General features: G+C 39.8%; 1 pseudogene; it reads left to right on the top strand.

Annotated features, from left to right (window-relative positions):
* LOC139554344 (cytoplasmic dynein 1 intermediate chain 1-like) overlaps positions 1-22,714 on the top strand; it is a 131,480-nt pseudogene that overhangs the window by 75,733 nt on the left and 33,033 nt on the right.

Below are 22,714 nucleotides of genomic sequence, written 5' to 3'. Positions count from 1 at the left end.
GCCCCTAATATCACTGGCTGTATCCCAATGGTACCCTATTCCCTATATAGTGCACTACTTTTGTGCAGGGTCCATTCGGCTTCCATAGGGCTACCATGTGGCTCTCGTCAAAAGTAGTGCACTATGTAGGGAATAGGGTGCAATTTGGGACGTTGACTCTGCCTTATATTAACTCATCTGTTAATAACACAACATGACATCTGAATGGGGAAATACTTTAATGTGTCGACCAATTCCCCCTGGGCAGAAGTCATAAATAATTTTATGGGGACAATAGAAGCAGTCTTCAGTAGCTAATGATAGACAGTACAGTCAGGGTAATTCACGACCACACGTGTTGATATACGACTTAAGAATAAAGGATAATGCGCATTTCTGGCAGACGCTGCAAACTGCACTGTAGGGACAAACGGTGCTAATGTCAGTAGTTCATTCCGTAGGCCTACAGACGAGGATAGTGGTGAAATAGGGTGCGGATTAAACTTTAAAGAGTGGGAACTCTGAATTTAGTTAAAGGATTTCTCCACTTTAGATGAAGTGCCTGATAGGGTCAGAAGTCTGCGGAACAGATGGAGTGAATATCCAGTCTTTTTGATATCCTCCTTTTCTGTCCTTACTATTAAGCTTAGTGATTTATTAGCAATGATAACTCTGGCAAAGAGAGTACATACTGTCATACTGCGAGCAGAGGATCTTCCAGACATGTATGTTTATAGAACAGAATAATTGATGACTTCTAATATAGAAGATTTAAAGTTAGTATTTTCATGGTTATTACAGAGACTCAAAGAGATGGATAGTGGTATTATACCTCAACCTCATTCTAATGAGCAGTGAACCTGCTTGTCTTAGTCAAAGCCAGGTTTCTCCTATTTCACCACAATTCACATTTAAATGGAGGAAAACACCATTTATTTATCTCAAGTCTCTTTGTAGCAAAGTATATATATATGAGAGAGAGAGAGAGAGAGAGAGAGAGAGAGAGAGAGAGAGAGAGAGAGAGAGAGAGAGAGAGAGAGAGAGAGAGAGAGAGAGAGAGAGAGAGAGAGAGAGAGAGAGAGAGAGAGAGAGAGAGAGAGAGAGAGAGAGAGAGAGAGAGAGAGAGAGAGAGAGAGAGAGAGAGAGAGAGAGAGAGAGAGAGAGAGAGAGAGAGAGAGAGAGAGAGAGAGAGAGAGAGAGAGAGAGAGAGAGAGAGAGAGAGAGAGAGAGAGAGAGAGAGAGAGAGAGAGAGAGAGAGAGAGAGAGAGAGAGAGAGAGAGAGAGAGAGAGAGAGAGAGAGAGAGAGAGAGAGAGAGAGAGAGACTAAGTACTCCTCTCTTCTCCGTTGGGGGTTTTGGGTTACTCTCCTTCATTAGTCCTCTGATGAATGTCTTGGTAGGGGAGTGGTGACCCCACCAGGCCGGCCGTTCATTATCATTAGCCCCGTAATGAAGCAGCCCTGTCTGAGGAGCGTGGCTCTGACGGCAAGCCCAACCACAGACAGTCAAAGGTCAGGCCCGGGGCCTCTGATGCTCTGATTTGAAATGACAGACGCACATCTACATCAGAGATGGGGTTTAAGGGCCTTGTCGAGGGCTAGCATAGCGAAGTTAGCATTTAGGATCCGATGAGGGCAATCTGGGATTCATTCAAAAACAGAACTACAGTCCAAAAATACATGTACCAATCGCAGAGTGCCCTTTTAATGCCAAAAGAGAAGAGAGGAGACAGACTTGGTTAAGATGGATGATGAAGAACTTCTCACTCAAAGAAGTGTGCTTCATCTGTATGTGTGTGAGGGGGGGATCAGATATGTCATAAGTGTTGAGTGAAAGAGTCAGCATTATAAACTCAGCAAAAAAAGAAACGTCCTCTCACTGTCAACTGCGTTTATTTTCAGCAAACTTAATGTGTTAATATTTGTATGAACATGACAAGATTCAACAACTGAGATATAAACTGAACAAGTTCCACAGACATGTGACTAACAGAAATTGAATAATGTGTCCATGAACAAAGGGGGTCAAAAAAAAGTTACAGTCAGTATCTGGTGTGGCCACCAGCTGCATTAACTTCTTACGGCCGTTAACGGGATCATCTTGACAACAGCCAGTGAAAGTGCCGGGCCCCAAATCATAACAACAGAAATCTCATAATTAAAATTCCTCAAACATACAAGTATTTTACACAATTTTAAAGATAAACTTGTTGTTAATCCCACAACAGTGTCCGATTTCAAAAAGGCTTTACGACGAAAGCACACCATCTGATTATGTTAGGTCAGTACCTAGTCACAGAAAAAGACAGCCATTTTTCCAGCCAAAGAGAGGAGTCACAAAAAGCAGAAATAGAGAGAATGATTCACTAACCTTTGATGATCTTCATCAGATGACACTCATAGGACTTCATGTTACACAATACATGTATGTTTTGTTCGATAAAGTTCATATTTATATCCAGAAATCTTAGTTTACATTGGCGCGTTATGTTCAGTAATGTTTTGCCTCCAAAACATCTGGGGATTTTGCAGAGAGCCACATCAATTTACAGAAATACTCATAATAAACATTGATAAAAGATACAAGTGTTTTATATAGAACTTTAGATAAACATCTCCTTAATGCAACCGCTGTGTCAGATTTATATTACGGAATATTACGGAAAAAGCACAACATGCAATAATCGGCGCTCAGACAAAAAAACAAGCCATACAGGTACCCGCCATGTTGTGGAGTCAACAGAAGTCAGAAATAGCATTATAAACATTCACTTACCTTTGATGATCTTCATCAGAATGCACTCCCAGGAATCCCAGTTCCACAATAAATGTTTGTTTTGTTCGATAAAGTCCATAATTTATGTCCAAATACCTCCTTTTTGTTCGCGCATTTAGTTCCAAAATCCAAATTCATGACGCGCAGGCCAGACGAAAAGTAAAGAAATTCCATTACAGTTCGTAGAAACATGTCAAACGATCTATAGAATCAATCTTTAGGATGTTTTTAACATAAATCTTCAATAATGTTTCACCCGGAGAATTCCGCTACCTCTCACGGGGGCGTTCCTGAGTGAGCTTGTGGCACTCTGCCAGACCCCTGACTCAATCAGCTCTCATTCCCTCATCCTTCACAGTAGAAGCATCAAACAATGTTCTAAAGAATGTTGACATCTAGTGGAATATGACCCCATAGACACTGTATATTGGATAGGCAAACCTACAAACCTCAGATTTCCCACTTCCTGGTTGGATTTTTTTCTCAGGTTTTTGCCTGCCATATGAGTTCTGTTATACTCACAGACATCATTCAAACAGTTTTAGAAACTTCAGAGTGTTGTCAATCCAAATCTGCTAATATGCATATCTTAGCTTCTGGGCCTGAGTAGCAGGCAGTTTACTCTGGGCACCTTATTCATCCAAGCTACTCAATACTGCCCCCAGCCATAAGAAGTTTTAAGTACTGCAGTGCATCTCCTCCTCATGGACTGCACCAGATTTGCCAGGTCTTTGCCAGGTGCTGTGAGATGTTACCCCACTCTTCCACCAAGGCACCTGTAAGTTCCCGGACATTTCTGGGGGGAATGGCACTAGCCCTCAACCTCCAATCCAACAGTTCCCAGACGTGCTCAATGGGATTGAGATCCGGGCTCTTCACTGGCCATGGCAGAACACTGACATTCCTGTCTTTCAGGAAATCACGCACAGAACGAGCAGTATGGCTGGTGGCATTGCCATGCTGGAGGGTCATGTCAGGATGAGCCGGCAGGAAGGATACCACATGAGAGAGGAGGATGTCTTCCCTGTAACGCACAGCGTTGAGATTGCCTGCAATGACAACAAGCTCAGTCCGGAGTCCTGCTGGGGGGAGGTTCTCAGGACGTAAATGTGGCGGACGTAAAGGTAATGGCGGACTGAACGAAGTTATGTAGAGCACCTCAAGATAAAACGTAATATTCAATATCGGCAAGTTAGACTAAAATATTAGCACTACATAATCTGGTGGGTGATAACCTTCAATCTGGATAATAACACAAAACAAATCTTAAGACTAGAGACATTTATCGACAAATATAACGAAAACAAGAAACACCCAAACATGACGGAGAGTAAGACGGGGGAACCGATTTCAAAACGGAAACGTGACTCTTCTACAGACACAGACAATTTAATATTTTCACCACCGGGAATGGTAAAGGTCGAAACCGATATGTTAAAATCAATAAATGACAAACTGGGTATACTTGAATTAGTTAGTAAGGATATAAAAGAGTTGAAGGCAAGCCTCGAGATGAGTGATGAAAAAGCTGCGACATTGGAGAAGGAAACACACAAGCTAAAAGGGACAGTCAATAAGATTGAAACCGAAATGAATTAAATTAAAAAGGAGAACACCGTTCTGAGGGAAGCCTTACTGGACATACAAACTAGATCAATGAGAGAGAATCTGGTACTTACAGGTATCCAGGAGAAAGAAGGGGAAGTTCCTGAATCTGTAGTTAGAGAGTTCCTCCTTACAGCGCTTCAGATCCCACGCGGAGTTATCGACAAAATCCAACTTGAACGTGTACACCGATTCGGACAGAGAGGCCAAAGGTATGAACGCCCAATCGTTGCCAAATTTGCTTCATTTAAAGATAAAATAATGGTTAAAAGCCTGGGTAAAAGACTTGCTGGGACCAAAATTGGCATGAATGATCAGTTTCCGAAGGAAATTGCAGAACGGCGCAAAGTTTTGTATCCAATTTTCAAAGAAAATAGATTAAAAGCGAAACGAGTAGCTCTCGTCGTTGATAAACTTTATATTGATAACCAGTTGTTCAGAGACACAAAGACTACTCCATGGTTATTTAAAAAATTACAAAGTTCTCATAGATGAGGAAAATAAACACAATTCTAGCCCGGTTATCCATGTTTGGAAAGTTGAGTGAGTAATTAAATGGTTGCATGTCACGACTTCTGCCGAAGTCGTTGCCTCTCCTTGTCCGGGCGGTGTTCGGCGGTCGACGTCACCGGTCTTCTAGCCATCATCGATCCATTTTTCATTTTCCATTGGTTTTGTCTTGTCTTCCCACACACCTGTTGTCAATCCCATTCATTACCTGTTGTGTATTTAACCCTCTGTTTCCCCTCATGTGTTTGTCAGAGATTGTTTTATGTCAAGTGTTGATTCTTGGTGTATAGGTGCGTGACGGGTCCTCGTACCCATGTTTATTTTATGTATGTATATTTTAGTGTTTGGAGCATGTTATGTGGACATTTATTAAAAGTCTCCATTTACACTTCGTTTAACTCTCCTGTGCCTGACTTCCCTGCCACCTATACACACGACGTTGACATTGCATATCCCAGAGCCAATGTATTGCTGTGAGCCGGGGTATGAGAAGGCTTTCAATGTTGTTCAGATGATGGATATACTTTTATAATGAATTATACGTCTTATTTATTTATTGTCCTATCATGGTGGAACAGTTTTAAAATAAATGATACATTTGATTTATTATGGTCCTATCATGGGGAACTACATTTTTAAAATAAATGATATCTAATTATTTATTTATGATCCTATTTTAATGGTACGGTCCATGACCCTATACCCTAGACACCCACCTGAATGACCCAGATACTAAGGAGAAGTCCCTAACTGTTTTATGTGCCTGCTGTAAGCGGTCTGTATGCATCCAAAATTAGGTCAAAGACCAAGAGCAGCACTGCCCCCTCAAGATTCTGAGCCTACTTGGCAGGGTTGGTCCTGCAAAGCCAAAGCCCCCTAAAGGGAGAGCATACTACACAAGTAAATTCTCAAAGCTGCTAATGAGAACCTTGACAACCTTGTACCTAGCCGGTGGGGATTCCGGTGGGGTGCCCCCACCCAGGCAGTGGCAGTGCTGGCAACACTAGCTGCAGTAACCCATGGGGAGGGGGTCACACTCGGACATTCAGAGAGGGGGTATATTATTGTGACCCTGGTGGCACAAAATCAAAGTCGGACTGCATGGAGATGCTTGGGAATATGGTCAATACGGGTGACTGTATTGTGGGTGTTTCATGGAAAAGGTGTACATTTGACCTCCATCATCTAGGATGTGACAATGGTAAATAAAATCTCTCAATTTTTGCCCATTTGTTTGCGCGGTCTTGCAGGCCTTCTCATGCAGCTGCAACTGCAAGTGCATTTGTAAATCAAGACCTATCTTGAGTTGGGCTTTGGGTTGGTGCAATTGTTGAGTAAGTGAGCTTATGGTTGTGTGGGGGTAAGGGTTGAGTGTGTGTGGGTGTATGTGTGTATCCCACAACTGTTGCGAAGGAGTAAAAGAGGTTAGGGACAATAGAGGATGATCCACAGCTTTATATAATACAAATCGAGGTGAGGGCGATGGAAATGCATTTGGCAGTTGATCTACTTCAATTCGGTAAATGGCACTGTGTGCTCTTTTCAAAGGATGGATCCCAGTCGGTTATGGGCTATGGGATACAGGGGGTCGAGGGTGGTCTTCCAGGCATTGGGATGACAACCCAACTCGGGATGAGGAGGGCTTTTAGCGGGTGGAATAGTAGGGACCAATTGGAGGTTTACTTAGTAGAAATGCAAATATCATGGTACAGCTATATAGACACTCAATCATCATGTTACTTTTTAATGGTACGTTTACAAACATATATTTTGATAAAAAGATTTGAAAGTTGTGTCTCATTATGGTAAGTTGTGAAATAAGTATAGACAGTTACAATTGTAATGGCCTAGCAGATAATAAGAAAAGACGATCAGTATTTACCTGGCTAAAAGAGACGGAATATAATATCTATTGTTTACAGGAAACCCATTCAACAGTTTTAGATGAAGTTTTGTGGAAAAAGAACTGGGGGGGCAAACTATATATTTCTCCCATGGGCAAAGAAATTCAAAAGGGGTGATGGTTTTAATTAACAATAGTTTTGATCCAAATGTGCAAATTGCCCAAACAGATCCTCAAGGTAGATGGATTATTTTAAATATGTTATTGGACAATAAACAGATATGGCTTATTAACCTATACGGTACGAATAATGATGATCCAAGCTTCTTTGAAAATATATATAAGAATTTATCAACTCTACAAGCAACACTAGACTCTATTATTATGGTGGGAGATTTTAATACGGTATTAAAACCTCTATGGACCGGAAAGGAAATCACACTACAAACTATCACCCTCAGGCACTTAAGGAAATCATGAATGTCATGGATATATTGGAATTAGTGGATATATGGAGACTTAAATACCCTGACCAAGTGAGATATACATGGCGGAGGCTTAATCAAGCTAGTCGTCTTGACTACTTTCTTATGCAATTCTCTCTGGCACCAAAAGTTAAAAAAGGGGACAGAATGCGGTCGGATCATCACATAATTGGCATATATATTACTCTTACAGAATTTCTACGTGGGCGAGGATATTGGAAATTTAATCAAAGCCTACTAGATGATAAATTGTTTAGAACTAGGACAGAAGAATTTATAACTGACTTTTTCAGACATAACATGGGTACAGCAGATCCCCTTATTGTATGGGACACTTTTAAATGTGCCTTTTAGAGGAAATGCAATTCAGTACTCATCTAATAAAACAAAAGCAATTTAGATCAAAAGAGTCCATATTAACAAAGGAAATTGAAGGACTAACAGTACAGTTAGATAGCAATAAAAACGGTACCATAGAGGCACAGAATAAGTTAGAGGAAAAACAAAAAGAAATGGAGGAACTTATTCAAGAAAGATCCAGTGTAATATATTATAAAAATAAAGCGAACTGGATGGAATATGGGGAAAAATGCACCAAATTATTTTTCAATCTTCAATATAGAAATGCTACCCCAAAAAAATTATTAAAACTTGTTACAAATGATGGAGTCACGCATGATTCACCAAATTATATTTTGAAAGAGGAAGTAAAGTACTTTAAGAATATGTTTTCGTTTCAGGCTCCTCCATCTCCACTAACTGAAACTAATTGTATGGATTTTCTTCCTAATAATAATGTAAAATTAACATCTGTTCAGAAAGACTCATGTGAAGGCCAAATTACAGAGGAGGAACTGCTTGATGCAATTGGGGCCTTTAAGGATGGGAAAACTCCAGGGCTGGATGGCATACCAGTGGAAGTATACAAAACTTTTTTTGCTATACTCAAAGGATCATTATTAGCTTGTTTTAACCACTCCTATATAAATGGTAGATAATCAGACACGCAACAAGAAGGTCTGACATCATTATTACTGAAACAGGACCCAAGTGGTATATATAAAGATCCAGTCCATTCAAAAAATTGAAGACCTCTTACACTTCAGTGTTGTGATGCCAAAATCCTAGCAAAATATAATTATTGGCGCATAGAATTCAAAAAGTATTGTCAGATATTATTCATCCTAATCAGACAGGTTTTTTACATGGACGATACATTGGAGATAATATAAGACAAGTACTGGAAACAATAGAACACTATGAAATATCGGGGACACCAGGCCTGGTTTTCATAGCTGATTTTGAAAAGGCTTTTGATAAAGTACGACTGGAGTTTATATATAAATGCCTAGAATATTTCAATTTTGGGGAATCTCTTATAAAATGGGTTAAAGTTATGTATAGTAACCCTAGGTGTAAAATAGTAAATAATGGCTACATCTCAGAAAGTTTTAAACTATCTAGAGGAGTAAAACAAGGTTGTCCACTATCGGCATATCTATTTATTATTGCCATCAAAATGTTAGCTGTTAAGATTAGATCAAACAATAATATTAAGGGATTAGAAATCCATGGCTTAAAAACTAAGGTGTCATTGTACGCTGATGATTCATGTTTTCTTTTAAAACCACAATTAGAGTCTCTCCATGGCCTCTTAGAGGATCTAGATATTTTTGCTATCCTCTCTGGATTAAAACCAAATTATGATAAATGTACCATATTACGTATTGGATCACTAAAAAAATGCACATTTTACATTACCATGTAGTTTACCAATTAAATGGTCTGATGGAGATGTGGACATACTTGGTATACAAATCCCAAAAGAAAGAAATGATCTCACTCCAATAAATTTTTATAGAAAGTTAGCAAAAATAGATAAGATCTTGCTACCATGGAAAGGAAAATACCTGTCTATTTGTGGAAAAATCACCCTGATTAACTCACTGTCATATCACAGTTTACCTATTTGCTTATGGTTTTGCCTACACCTAGTGACCTGCTTTTTAAATTATATGAACAAAAAATATTCAATTTTATTTGGAACGGCAAGCCAGATAAAATTAAAAGGGCCTATTTATATAACGAATATGAATTCGGAGGGCAGAAATTATTAAATATTAAAGCATTAGACCTCTCACTAAAGGCATCAGTCATACAAAAGTTATACTTAAATCCAAACTGGTTCTCTAGTCAATTGGTACGAATGTCTCATCCTATGTTAAAGAAGGGCCTTTTCCCCTTTATTCAGATTACACCTGCTCACTTTCGGTTGTTTGAAAAGGAAATAATCTCCAAAATATCTTTATTTTTTAAACAAGCCTTAGAAAGTTGGTTGCAATTTCAGTTTAATCCACCTGAAAGGAAGGAACAAATAGTACAACAAATATTGTGGTTAAATTCAAATATACTAATTGATTAAAAAAACTGTATTCATCGAAGAAATGTTTAAAAAATGTATAATTTTAGTGAATGATATCATAAATAGGACTGGTGGAGTTATGTCACACATGCAGCTAACACAGACATATGGAAATGTCTGCTCTACCCAAAATTACAACCAATTAATTGCAGCATTACCACAAAAATGGAAGAGGCAAGTAGAAGGGGAAAAAAGTAAGGAACTTGTATGTCGGCCCTGTATTAAAGAACATAAATGGTTAAAGAAAAGTGTGATAAATAAAAACATTTACCAATTTCATTTAAGGACCAAAACACTGACAGCTGTGCCATATAAAATAGTTGGGAAGAGATTTTCGATGTACCCATTCCATGGCACAACGCCAGATTCAAAACTTCTAATTTTTCAATTTAAATTACTATACAAAATTCTTGCAACTAATAGAATGTTATATATATGGGGGATACAATCCTCCCAGCTCTGCAGATTCTGCTGTGAGGAGGCAGAGTCGTTAGATCATTTATTTTGGTATTGTCCATATGTAGCTCGTTTTTGGTCACAGGTCCAGGAATGGCTGAAGAATTGCAACATTTGCCTAGAACTAACGCTACAGATAGCAATACTGGGTGATTTGAAAAGCCATAGTCATTCAATCAATAATATAATTATTATTTTAGCAAAAATGTTTATTTTTAATTTACAATCTGTAGAAGCTATGAGAATAGGAAGGTTCAATTATTTTGTGAAGCATCACAGCACAGTTGAAAAATATATGGCAAATAGAAATCCGAAATGGATGATGTTGAGAGATAGATGGGAGGGGTTGAATGGAGCTGAAGGGTGGGACTAATAACAAGATAAACAATGTAAAGCATACGGGATCTGTAAAATGTATATAGGTTCGGAACTTTTGTGAAATAGCACAGTTACAAATAGAAATCAAACTGGATGGACATCAGAAATAGAGGAAGGACTAAGAACAAACAAGAGAGAACTATTGTAAAGTAGACTGTGTCTGTAAAATGTAAAAATTGAAGGTAAAAGCAGAAGTGTTTATTAGTTTACTCCAATTGGGGGATCGGTGGTAGGGTTTGCGGGGAATAATAATAAAGGTATATTCTTTAAAAAAGTATGTATGTCTATATAGGTATGTGTATGTATATATGTGTATATATACGCATGCGTTTATGGATATACTATTTACCCAAAAAATATGGGGGATTGGAAATGATGCAGACAATTACATTGGAAGCAACATTCTTTCCGCAATATTAAGCTGATCCACCCCTAGTAAAAAATTAAATAATAAAAAAAATAAAACAAGCTCAGTCCGATGATGCTGTGACACACCGCCCCAAACCATGACGAACCCTCCACCTCCAAATGGATCCCGCTCCAGAGTACATGCCTCGATGTAACGCTCATTCCTTCGACGATAAACGCGAATCCGACCATCACCCCGGGTGAGACAAAACCGCGACTCGTCAGTGAAGAGCACTTTTTGCCAGTCCTGTCTGGTCCAGCGATTGTGGGTTTGTGCCCATAGGCGACGTTGTTGCCGGTGATGTCTGCTGATGACCTGCCTTACAACAGGCCCAGAAGCCCTCAGTCCATCCTGTACCTGTCCCGCAGGTGTGATGTTCGGATGTACCGATCCTGTGCAGGTGTTGTTACACGTGGTCTGCCACTGCGAGGACGATAAGCTGTCTGTCTTGTCTCCCTGTAGCGCTGTCTTTGGCATCTCACAGTACGGACATTGCAATTTATTGCCCTGGCCACATCTGCAGTCCTCATGCCTCCTTGCAGCATGCCTAAGGCACGTTCATGCAGATGAGCAGGGACCCTGGGAATCTTTCTTTTGGTGTTTTTCAGAGTCATTAGAAAGGCCTCTTTAGTGTCCTAAGTTTTCATAACTGTGGCCTTAATTGCCTACCGTCTGTAAGCTGTTAGTGTCTTAACGACCGTTCCACAGGTGCATGTTCATTCATGGTTTATGGTTCATTGAACAAGCATGGGAAACAGTGTTTAAACATTTTACAATGAAGATCTGTGAAGTTATTTGGATTTTTACGAATTATCTTTGAAAGAGAGGGTCCTGAAAAAGGGACGTTTCTTATTCCTTGCGTGCCACGCGTCTAGGCTTTCCTACAGTACACAAGGCTAGTGAACAAGAATACAATTCTATCTTAAGAAGTTGATCAATTGGTTGTTGTTTTTTTACTGGTGGTTTTGAGGGATGCAACAAATGAAAGTCTATTGTATCTGACTTTATAATACACACTAGTCATTTATGTATTTCATATTTAGGCTATATATTTATATCATTCTATAGCACTACCTACTTTTACAGGAAAACCCAGTTACCCATTCAAACCTTTGGTAACTCACACAAATCAAAATATCTAAATATTCTTGGTCAGACCATCGAACATTGTGTGTTAATGGGTTTAACCTTTCTGGCGCAGGCATTCCGCTAGCGACCCACCTCGACAACATCCGGTGAAATTGCAGAGCGCCAAATTCAAAATACAGAAATAGTCATAATAAACATGAATAAAAAATACAAGTGTTATACATCGGCTTAAAGATTAACTTCTGGTTAATCCAGCCGCTTTGTCAGATTTCAAAAATGCTTTATGGCGAAAGCATACCATGCGATTGTCTGAGGACAGCGCCCCGCTTACAAAAGCATACATACATTTTACAACCAAGTAAAGGAATTACAAAAGTCAGAAATAGCGATATAATTAATCACTTACCTTTGAAGATCTTCATATGGTTGCAGTCACAAAAGTCCCAGCTACACAATAAATGTTTGTTTTGTTGGATAAAGTCCCTCTTTATATCCCAAAAACTCTGTTTTGTTGGCGCGTTTTCAGTAATCCACTGGCTCAAAGGCGGTCAAAACATGCAGACGAATCATCCTAATAGTACAGGTAAATTTCGTGGAAACATGTCAAACGATGTTTATAATTAATCCACAGGTTGTCAGTTGTCTAAATAATTGATAATATTTCAACCGGACAATAGCGTATTCAATAGAAAGGAAAAACAACGAAGGGCGCGCACTCGGTCACGCGCGCAAACCAGCTCTGCATGATTCTACCGTCCACTGACAGAAAGGTCTCATTCTTCATAATTTTTCAGAAAACAAGCCTGAAACAATGTCTAAAGACTGTTGACATCTACTGGAAGCCATGGGAACTGCAATATGGGTCCTAACCCATTAGATTCTCTATAGGCATTCAATTGAAAATACCCACATCAAAAAAATCCCACTTCCTGGATGGATTTTCCTCATGTTTTCGCCTGCCATATCAGTTCTGTTACACTCACAGACATTATTTTAACAGTTTTGAAAACTTTAGAGTTTTCTATCCAAATCCACGCTTCTCATGCAGACATTGAAATACTGCCCCCAAGCCATAAGAAGTTAAACCTTAATCCAGCAGTTCCCCTAGGGTCAACAGGGCCGGCTCCAGGCATAAGCGACATAAGTGGTCTCAACTTCATGTTGAGAGATAGAATAGTAGAATACACAAGGTGCAAGTTCCAAATTTGATTGTGCATCAGCAATTTTTATCATCAGCAGTCACTCAATTAGCCATGTCCGCTAACAATTTTTAGATTGGTAATATAGTCTAGCCAGTTATCTAAACTTAGAGTAATCATTGCCGAATACCGACCTGGCCCAGGGGCCCTGACCTCCAGGGAGCCCCCATTGATTTTGTTAGTCACTCTCACTCAGATATAATTCTCTCCACCCCATGGCAAAAGGGGTAGAATCCAGGAAATTAGCTTTAAAACTGACATTTTTTATTTCTGCCCCATGGCAAAATTACTAGAATTGCATGAAATAAACTTCAAAACGTAAATGTTTCTCTCCGCCATCAAGAGGAGGTCACTAAAAACAATTTCCAAATTTCGCTTAGGGCCCCCAAAAGGCTAGAGCCGGCCCTGTGGGTAAATATACTTCTCAGGGATGGTTTCTGATGGCCAACACAATACTTTATTTTTACCACTCAAGCACAGTTTATTTTGAGTCTCTGTTTGAAAAACCACTTCACATCCGAGGCTCTTCTGTAGCCGTTCTGGAAGCCGGGTTTCTTCAGAGGGAAAGAAGGAGAGAAAGAAAGAAATGGAGAAAAGAAAGAAAAGCGTGTTTTCTTTTTCTCTGGTTTGTTTTCCAGTTCTCTTTAAAATGAACTCTGGGTACAGGACTTGGCAGTTGCACATGGTGTGGTGAGAGAGAGGAGAGAGAGAGAGAGAGAGAGAGAGAGAGAGAGAGAGGAGAGGGAGTGATGGGGAGGGAGAGTCTCTCTTCTCTTTCTTTTATTCACTCATAAAACAGTAGATCCGAAAGAGAAAAGAAAACAATGCCGCCACACTTCACCCCTATTTCAGTTGAACCAGATCAAATGGGGTCTTCTCAGTGTGTAAACAGGGGAAAGTACTGCCAGTGGACCAACCGTGTATGCTTTACAGTGAGGGAAAAAAGTATTTGATCCCCTGCTGATTTTGTACGTTTGCCCACTGACAAAGAAATGATCAGTCTATAATTTTAATGGTAGGTTTATTTGAACAGTGAGAGACAGAATATCAACAAAAAAATCCAGAAAAACGCATGTCAAAAATGTTATGAATTGATTTGCATTTTAATGAGGGAAATAAGTATTTGACCCCTCTGCAAAACATGACTTAGTACTTGGTGGCAAAACCCTTGTTGGCAATCACAGAGGTCAGACGTTTCTTGTAGTTGGCCACCAGGTTTGCACACATCTCAGGAGGGATTTTGTCCCACTCCTCTTTGCAGATCTTCTTCAAGTCATTAAGGTTTCGAGGCTGACGTTTGGCAACTCGAACCTTCAGCTCCCTCCACAGATTTTCTATGGGATTAAGGTCTGGAGACTGGCTAGGCCACTCCAGGACCTTAATGTGCTTCTTCTTGAGCCACTCCTTTGTTGCCTTGGCCGTGTGTTTTGGGTCATTGTCATGCTGGAATACCCATCCACGACCCATTTTCAATACCCTGGCTGAGGGAAGGAGGTTTTCACCCAAGATTTGACGGTACATGGCCCCGTCCATCGTCCCTTTGATGCGGTGAAGTTGTCCTGTCCCTTTAGCAGAAAAACACCCCCAAAGCATAATGTTTCCACCTCCATGTTTGACGGTGGGGATGGTTTCTTGGGGTCATAGGCAGCATTCCTCCTCCTCCAAACACGGCAAGTTGGGTTGATGCCAAAGAACTCAATTTTGGTCTCATCTGACCACAACACGTTCACCCAGTTGTCCTCTGAATCATTCAGATGTTCATTGGCAAACTTCAGACGGGCATGTATATGTGCTTTCTTGAGCAGGGGGACCTTGCGGGCGCTGCAGGATTTCAGTCCTTCACGGCATAGTGTGTTACCAATTGTTTTCTTGATGACTATGGTCCCAGCTGCCTTGAGATCATTGACAAGATCCTCCTGTGTAGTTCTGGGCTGATTCCTCACCGTTCTCATGATCATTGCAACTCCACGAGGTGAGATCTTGCATGGAGCCCCAGGCTGAGGGAGATTGACAGTTCTTTTGTGTTTCTTCCATTTGCGAATAATCACAGAAACTGTTGTCACCTTCTCACCAAGCTGCTTGGCGATGGTCTTGTAGCCCATTCCAGCCTTGTGTAGGTCTACAATCTTGTCCCTGACATCCTTGGAGAGCTCTTTGGTCTTGGCCATGGTGGAGAGTTTGGAATCTGATTGATTGATTGCTTCTGTGGACAGGTATCTTTTATACAGGTAAGAAACTGAGATTAGGAGCACTCCCTTTAAGAGTGTGCTCCTAATCTCCGTTCGTTACCTGTATGAAAGACACCTGGGAGCCAGAAATCTTTTTGATTGAGAAGGGGTCAAATACTTATTTCCCTCATTAAAATGCAAATCAATTTATAACATTTTTGACATGCATTTTTCTGGATATTTTTGTTGTTATTCTGTCTCTCACTGTTCAAATAAACCTACCATTAAAATTATAGACTGATAATTTCTTTGTCAGTGGGCAAACGTACAAAATAAGCAGGGGATCAAATACTTTTTTCCCTCACTGTAGTTCTGGTTCAAGTGTAACTTGGGTGAACACAGAAAGAGTAGATATTGAATTGTTAAATAGTGTCAGCTCTGGAAAAGCAGTACTGTACTCACTGTACCATTCTTTTATGATTAGGACTAGAGCCCAGAGTTTTAACTGACCAGGTCACATTGTGGTCAGTAAAACACAGGGCCCTAGTCATGATCAACTAATCACTGGTTATAGGAGAGAAGGGATGCGTCCCAAATGGCACCCTATTCATTAATAGTGCACTACTATTGACCAGGGCACTATAAAGGAATAGGGTGCCATTTGGGGATACGCATGTAGAGTATAGGCTACTATAGAATCTGCATGCTGATACTGTGGAAGAAGCCATATGTGAGGCTCAGTGAAGAGGAACCAGAACTCAATAAACACAGTGTCAAAGAGACGGGGTTCAAGGCCACGCTTGTCATGATGGAGGCTACACTTTGCGCTCCACTGGCTCCTGCAGGGTTTGATGCTGTAATATAAAACGTCTGGGGCCACAATCCTCCACATTGTCTCTGTTGTTACCCCTACGTCACCCTCCTCTCCTCAGTAGACCCTGTACAGTCAACTCATCATCTCTCTTTCCCTCTCTCCTACCCCCCCCTCCCTCGCTACCCCACTTCTCTCTCACGCTCTTTCCCTCCTTACTCAAAACAACTGTTGTGCTCTCTTCCCACCTTTCTCTCTCTCTCTCCTCTTTCTCTCTCTCATCTCATCTCTCTTCTCTCTCTTTCTCTCCTCTTTCACTCTCTCTCCTCTTTCGCTCTCTCACCCCCGCTCTCCTTTTTCTTTCGCTCTGTCCTTTTTCTCTCTCTCCCTCTTTCACTCTCTCTCTCTCTCTCTCCTTTCTCTCTCTCTCCCATCTCTCCATTTTCTTTCTCTCTCTCCCCCCTCTCTCTCTCTTCACCCTCTCTCTCTCTCTCTCTCCCCCTTCTCTTTCTCTCTTTTCCCCATCTCTCTCTCTCTCCTCTCTTTCTATCTTTCTTATTCTCTCTCTCTCCTCTCTATCTTTCTATCTCTCTTTCTCACTTCCCCCTCTGTCTTCCTCTTTTTCTCTCCTTCTAACCCATCTTCTCTCTCTCCCTCTCTCCTCTAGTCTTCAGTGGTGTCGGTGGGCTTTGCCCGGTTCCATCCTAACCTGGTGGTGGGGGGAACCTACTCTGGCCAGATAGTTCTGTGGAAAAACCGCAGCCACCGCAGGACCCCTGCACAGAGAACCCTCCTCTCAGCTGCAGCTCACACGGTAAGTCCACAGTGCATCCTCAATGGCACCCTATTCCCTATATAGTTTCGACCAGAGCCCTATAGGGAATAGGTGCCACTTGGGATGCACACTAAGATTCCATGTGCACTGAAACACTGAGACACCCACCCAACACCCTGTAACAGAAATGCACCGTTTAGTTTCAACATATACGACTGCTTTAGTTTAAAGCAGTAACACAGATACACTTCTCCAGGAGCTGCAGCACACTGAAACCCAACCCTGCAATCTGTGGCCTCAGAAGGCATTCAAAACAAATAAGAGGAAGAATATAATGCCCTTGTATATCCTATATCCTGTATCTTAAATCCTATATCTTATATCTTATCCTATATCTTATGTACTATATCCTATATCTTATATACTATACCCTATATCTTATATACTATATCCTATATCGTATATACTATATCCTATATCTTATCCTATATCTTATGTACTATATATCCTATATCTTATATACTATACCCTATATCTTATATACTATACCCTATATCGTATATACTATATCCTATATCGTATATACTATATCCTATATCTTATATCTTATCCTATATCTTATGTACTATATCCTATATCTTATATACTATACCCTATATCTTATATACTATATCCTATATCGTATATACTATATCCTATATCTTATCCTATATCTTATGTACTATATCCTATATCTTATGTACTATATCCTATATCTTATATACTATATCCTATATCTTATACTATATCCTATATCTTATGTACTATATCCTATATCTTATGTACTATATCCTATATCGTATATACTATATTCTATATCTTATATCCTATATCTTATATACTATATCTTATATCCTATATCTTATATACTATATCCTATATCTTATATACTATATCCTATATCTTATATACTATATCCTATATCTTATATTCTATTTCCTGTATCTTATATCCAATCCTATATCTTATATACTATATCCTACAGTTGAAGTTTGAAGTTTACATACACCTTAGTCAAATAGATTTAAACTCAGTTTTCACAATTCCTGACATTTAATATAGTAAAAATTCCCTGTTTTAGGTCAGTTAGGATCACCACTTTATTTTAAGAATGTGAAATGTCAGAATAATAGTGGAGAGAATTATTTATTTCATATTTTATTTCTTTCATCACATTCTCAGTGGGTCAGAAGTTTACATACACTCAATTAGTATTTGGTAGCATTGCCTTTAAATTGTTTAACTTAGGTCAAACGTTTCGGGTAGCCTTCCACAAGCTTCCCACAATAAGTTGGGTGAATTTTGGCCCATTCCTCCTGACAGAGCTGGTGTAACTGAGTCAGGCTTGTAGGCCTCCTTGCTCGCACATGCTTTTTAAGTTCTGCTCACAAATATTATATGGGATTGAGGTCAGGGCTTTGTGATGGCCACTCCAATACCTTGACTTTGTTGTCCTTAAGCCATTTTGCCACAACTTTGGAAGTATGCTTGTGGTTATTGTCCATTTGGAAGAGCCATTTGTGACCAAGCTTTAACTTCCTGACTGATCTCTTGAGATGTTGCTTCAATATATCCACATCATTTTCCATCCTCATAATGCCATCTATTTTGTGAAGTGCACCAGTCCCTCCTGCAGCAAAGCACACCCACAACATGATGCTGCCTCCCCCGTGCTTCACGGTTGGGATGGTGTTCTTCGGCTTGCAAGCTTCCCCCTTTTTCCTCCAAACATAACGATGGTCATTATGGCCAAACAGTTCTATTTTTGTTTCATCAGACCAGAGGACATTTCTCCAAAAAGTACGATCTTTATCCCCATGTGCAGTTGCAAACCGTAGTCTGTCTTTTTTATGGTGGTTTTGGAGCAGTGGCTTCTTCCTTGCTGAGCGGCCTTTCAGGTTATGTCGATATAGGACTCGTTTTACTGTGGATATAGATACTTTTGTACCAGTTTCCTCCAGCATCTTCACAAGGTCCTTTGCTGTCGTTCTGGGGTTGATTTTCACTTTTCGCACCAAAGTACGTTCATCTCTAGGAGACAGAACGCGTCTCCTTCCTGAGCGGTATGACGGCTGCGTTGTCCCATAGTGTTTATACTTGCGTACTATTTTTGGAAATATGAACATGGTACCTTCAGGCGTTTGGAAATTGCTCCCAAGGATGAACCAGACTTTTGGAGGTCTACAATTATTATTTCTTCTGCAGTCTTGGCTGATTTCTTTTGATTTTCCCATGATGTCAAGCAAAGAAGCACTGAATTTGAAGGTAGGCCTTGAAATACATCCACAGGTACACCTCCAATTGGCTCAAATGATGTCAATTAACCTATCAGAAGTTTCTAAAGCCATGACATCATTTTCTGGAATTTTCCAAGCTGTTTAAAGGCACAGTCAACTTAGTGTATGTGAATTTCTGACCCACTGGAATTGTGATACAGTGAATTATAGGTGAAATAATCTGTCTGTTAACAATTGTTGGAAAAATTACTTGTCATGCACAAAGTACATGTCCTTACCAACTTGCCAAAACTATAGTTTGTTAACAAGAAATTTGGGGAGTGTTTGAAAAACCAGTTTTAATGACTCCAAACTAAGTGTATGTAAACTTCCGACTTCAACTGTATATCCTATACTATATCTTATATACTATATCTTATATACTATATCCTGTCCTATACTTTGTCCTATCATATACCTCATCCCCAACAAACCTTCTGAGTCTCAACACATTGTGAATACCACCAAGGCAGGCAATAAAGTTTAATGGTGGTGGTGGGAGTAGGGGGGAATCATTGTAGCTTCACACACACACACACACACACACACACACACACACACACACACACACACACACACACACACACACGCGCAAGTGCACACACAATCACGCACACACGCACACGCACACGCACACGCACACACACACACAGAGGCAGGCACATGTACACACACACACTGCCCCTGGATGCCATACATGCCCCCAATAATGAGAGACTATGTCTAGGCCTTCTGAAAGGGGCCTTTGTGGGCGCCAAACAAAAATCAATTTGAGGGCAATAATTACATAATGGTTTCACACAACCCGCTGTATTTGCACAGCGCCGGATGACGGTGCCAAGTTGGAGTAAGGGTCTGTTGCACATTGGCATCTCATCACTCAATAAGAGCTTTGTGTCGTCTCAGGGTTATAGGAAGACATATTGTAGATGGATGTGCAGATTCACTTCATATCTGCTAATGTCTTTCATAAGATATTACAGTTTGTGGAGGAAAATACATGTGAAATACACTACAGCTTATTGAAAGTAGTATAAGTATTAAGCGTAGAGCTATTTAAGAAACAACACTAGTATGTAGATCGGAATTAAATAACAATTGGAACCTCAGTGGTATAATGTAGCTTAGTATTATATGAAGCTTGTAGTTATTAGCAGACGGTGTACATAGTGTACATTCCTGATGTTGATTTGAAACTGCTTCTACATACAGTATGTTGTCTGTGTATTCTGTTTATCGTAGCAGCACCATTTCACCAAGTCAAATTCCTATACATGCAAAAGTATTTGGCAAATAAAAGATGATTCTGATAGCATCCAGTGTGTTTACAAATGGCCATTCTCTTCATGTGTCTGTCCTTCCTGTTTTTCCTGTCTGTACTATAGCACCCGGTATACTGTGTAAACGTGGTGGGAACCCAGAATGCCAACAACCTGATCACCGTGTCCACAGACGGCAGGATGTGCTCCTGGAGTCTTGACATGCTCTCTCAGCCACAGGTAAGAGCTGTTCCAGGGTCAGTCCTACCTGACCTGTAGCATTAAGTCCCATTTCTTCAGACTGATCCACAGTTAGCAATCTATAGAATTAAGGCCCATTTCTTCAAATTGATCCACAGTCAGGAATCTGTACCATTTAACTTCTCTGCGCTACGGATCCCTTTTACGGGATAATTTTCCTAAACAACCGCTAGAATTGCAGGGCGCCAAATGCAAAAATATGACTCAAAATATTTATAATCATGCAATCACAAGAGAAATATACCAAAACACAGCTTAGCTTGTTGTTAATCCACCTATCATGTCAGAATTTTAAAATATACTTTACAGCGAAAGAAATCCAAGCTTTTGTGAGTGTAGCAATCAATGCTACAACAGCTAGCCCCAAATTAGCATGGTCACGAAAGTCAGAAAAGCAATAAAATTAATCGCTTACCTTAGATAATCTTCGGATGTTTGCACTCACGAGACTCCCAGTTACACAATAAATGTTATTTTTGTTCGATAAATATTACTTTTAAAACAAAAAAACGCCATTTGGGTTGCGCGTTATGTTGAAAAAACTACAGCCTCGTTCCGGTCATGAAAGGAAGAAGAAAATTTCCAAACGTATCAGATTAAAAAATATTACTAGAAATATTTATAATCATGCAATCACAAGTGAAATATACCAAAACACAGCTTAGCTTGTTGTTAATCCACCTATCGTGTCAGATTTTGAAAATATACTTTACAGCGAAAGAAATCCAAGCTTTTGTGAGTGTAGCAATCAATGCTACAACAGTTAGCCTTATATTAGCTTGGTTAGCTTGGTCACGAAAGTCAGAAAAGCAATACAATTAATCGCTTACCTTTGATAATCTTTGGATGTTTGCACTCACGAGACTCCCAGTTACACAACAAATGTTATTTTTGTTCAATAAATATTACTTTTATCACAAAAAAACTCCATTTGGGTTGCGCGTTATGTTCAGAAAACCAAAGCCTTGTTCCGTTCGACAAATTCCAAAAAGTATCCGTAATGGTCGTAGAAACATGTCAAATGTTTTTTATAATCAATCCTCAGGTTGTTTTTAACAAACATAATCGATAATATTTCGTCCGGACCATAAGGGCCATCTCACACCTACTCAATTCATTTTTTCATTTTTACTATTTTCTACATTGTAGAATAATAGTGAAAACATCAAAACTAGGAAATAACACATATGGAATCATGTAGTAATGAAAAAGTGTTAAACAAATCAAAATAGATTCTAGATTTTAGATTTTTCAAAGTAGCCACCCTTTGCCTTTATGACAGCTTTGCACACTCTTGGCATTCTCTCAACCAACTTCAATGTAGAAAATAGTAAAAATAAAGAAAAAGCCTTGAATGAGTAGGTGTGTCCAAACTTTTTACTGGTACTGTATGTAGCTCCCTCCAGTAACCACGAGCACAACCGTTCCTTGATTTTAACTGGCGGCTTTATTCTGTAGTTTTAGTCAGAATTATCACCTTCTGTGAGAACTATAAAGTAAATGAAAATACGGTTAACCAGACTCTTAAAACCTTCTTGTCTTACGAGTGACTTATTAGCTTGATATAACTCTGAAGTGCTTACATACATAAACAGTTTAGCCGGATGTAACGGGTGTCATAATCTTCCTCCTCCTCGGACGAGGAGAAGCGAGACGGATCGGACCAATACGCAGAGTGGGTAGTGCTCATGATAATTTATTATATCTAAACTGAACACTAACATGAAACAAAATAACAAAATGAATACAACCGAAAACAGTCCCGTGTGGCACGAATACTAACACGGAAACAAACACCCACAAAACACACGTGAAACCCAGTCTGCCTAAGTATGATTCTCAATCAGGGACAACGATTGACAGCTGCCTCTGATTGAGAATCATACCAGGCCGAACACAAAAATCCCAACATAGAATATCAACCATAGACAAACCCACCCAACTCACGCCCTGACCAACTAAAATAAATACAAGAC

Source organism: Salvelinus alpinus, chromosome 26 (assembly GCF_045679555.1).
Source record: "Salvelinus alpinus chromosome 26, SLU_Salpinus.1, whole genome shotgun sequence".
Taxonomy (NCBI): domain Eukaryota; kingdom Metazoa; phylum Chordata; class Actinopteri; order Salmoniformes; family Salmonidae; genus Salvelinus; species Salvelinus alpinus.
This window is presented reverse-complemented; position numbering and strand designations above follow the sequence as displayed.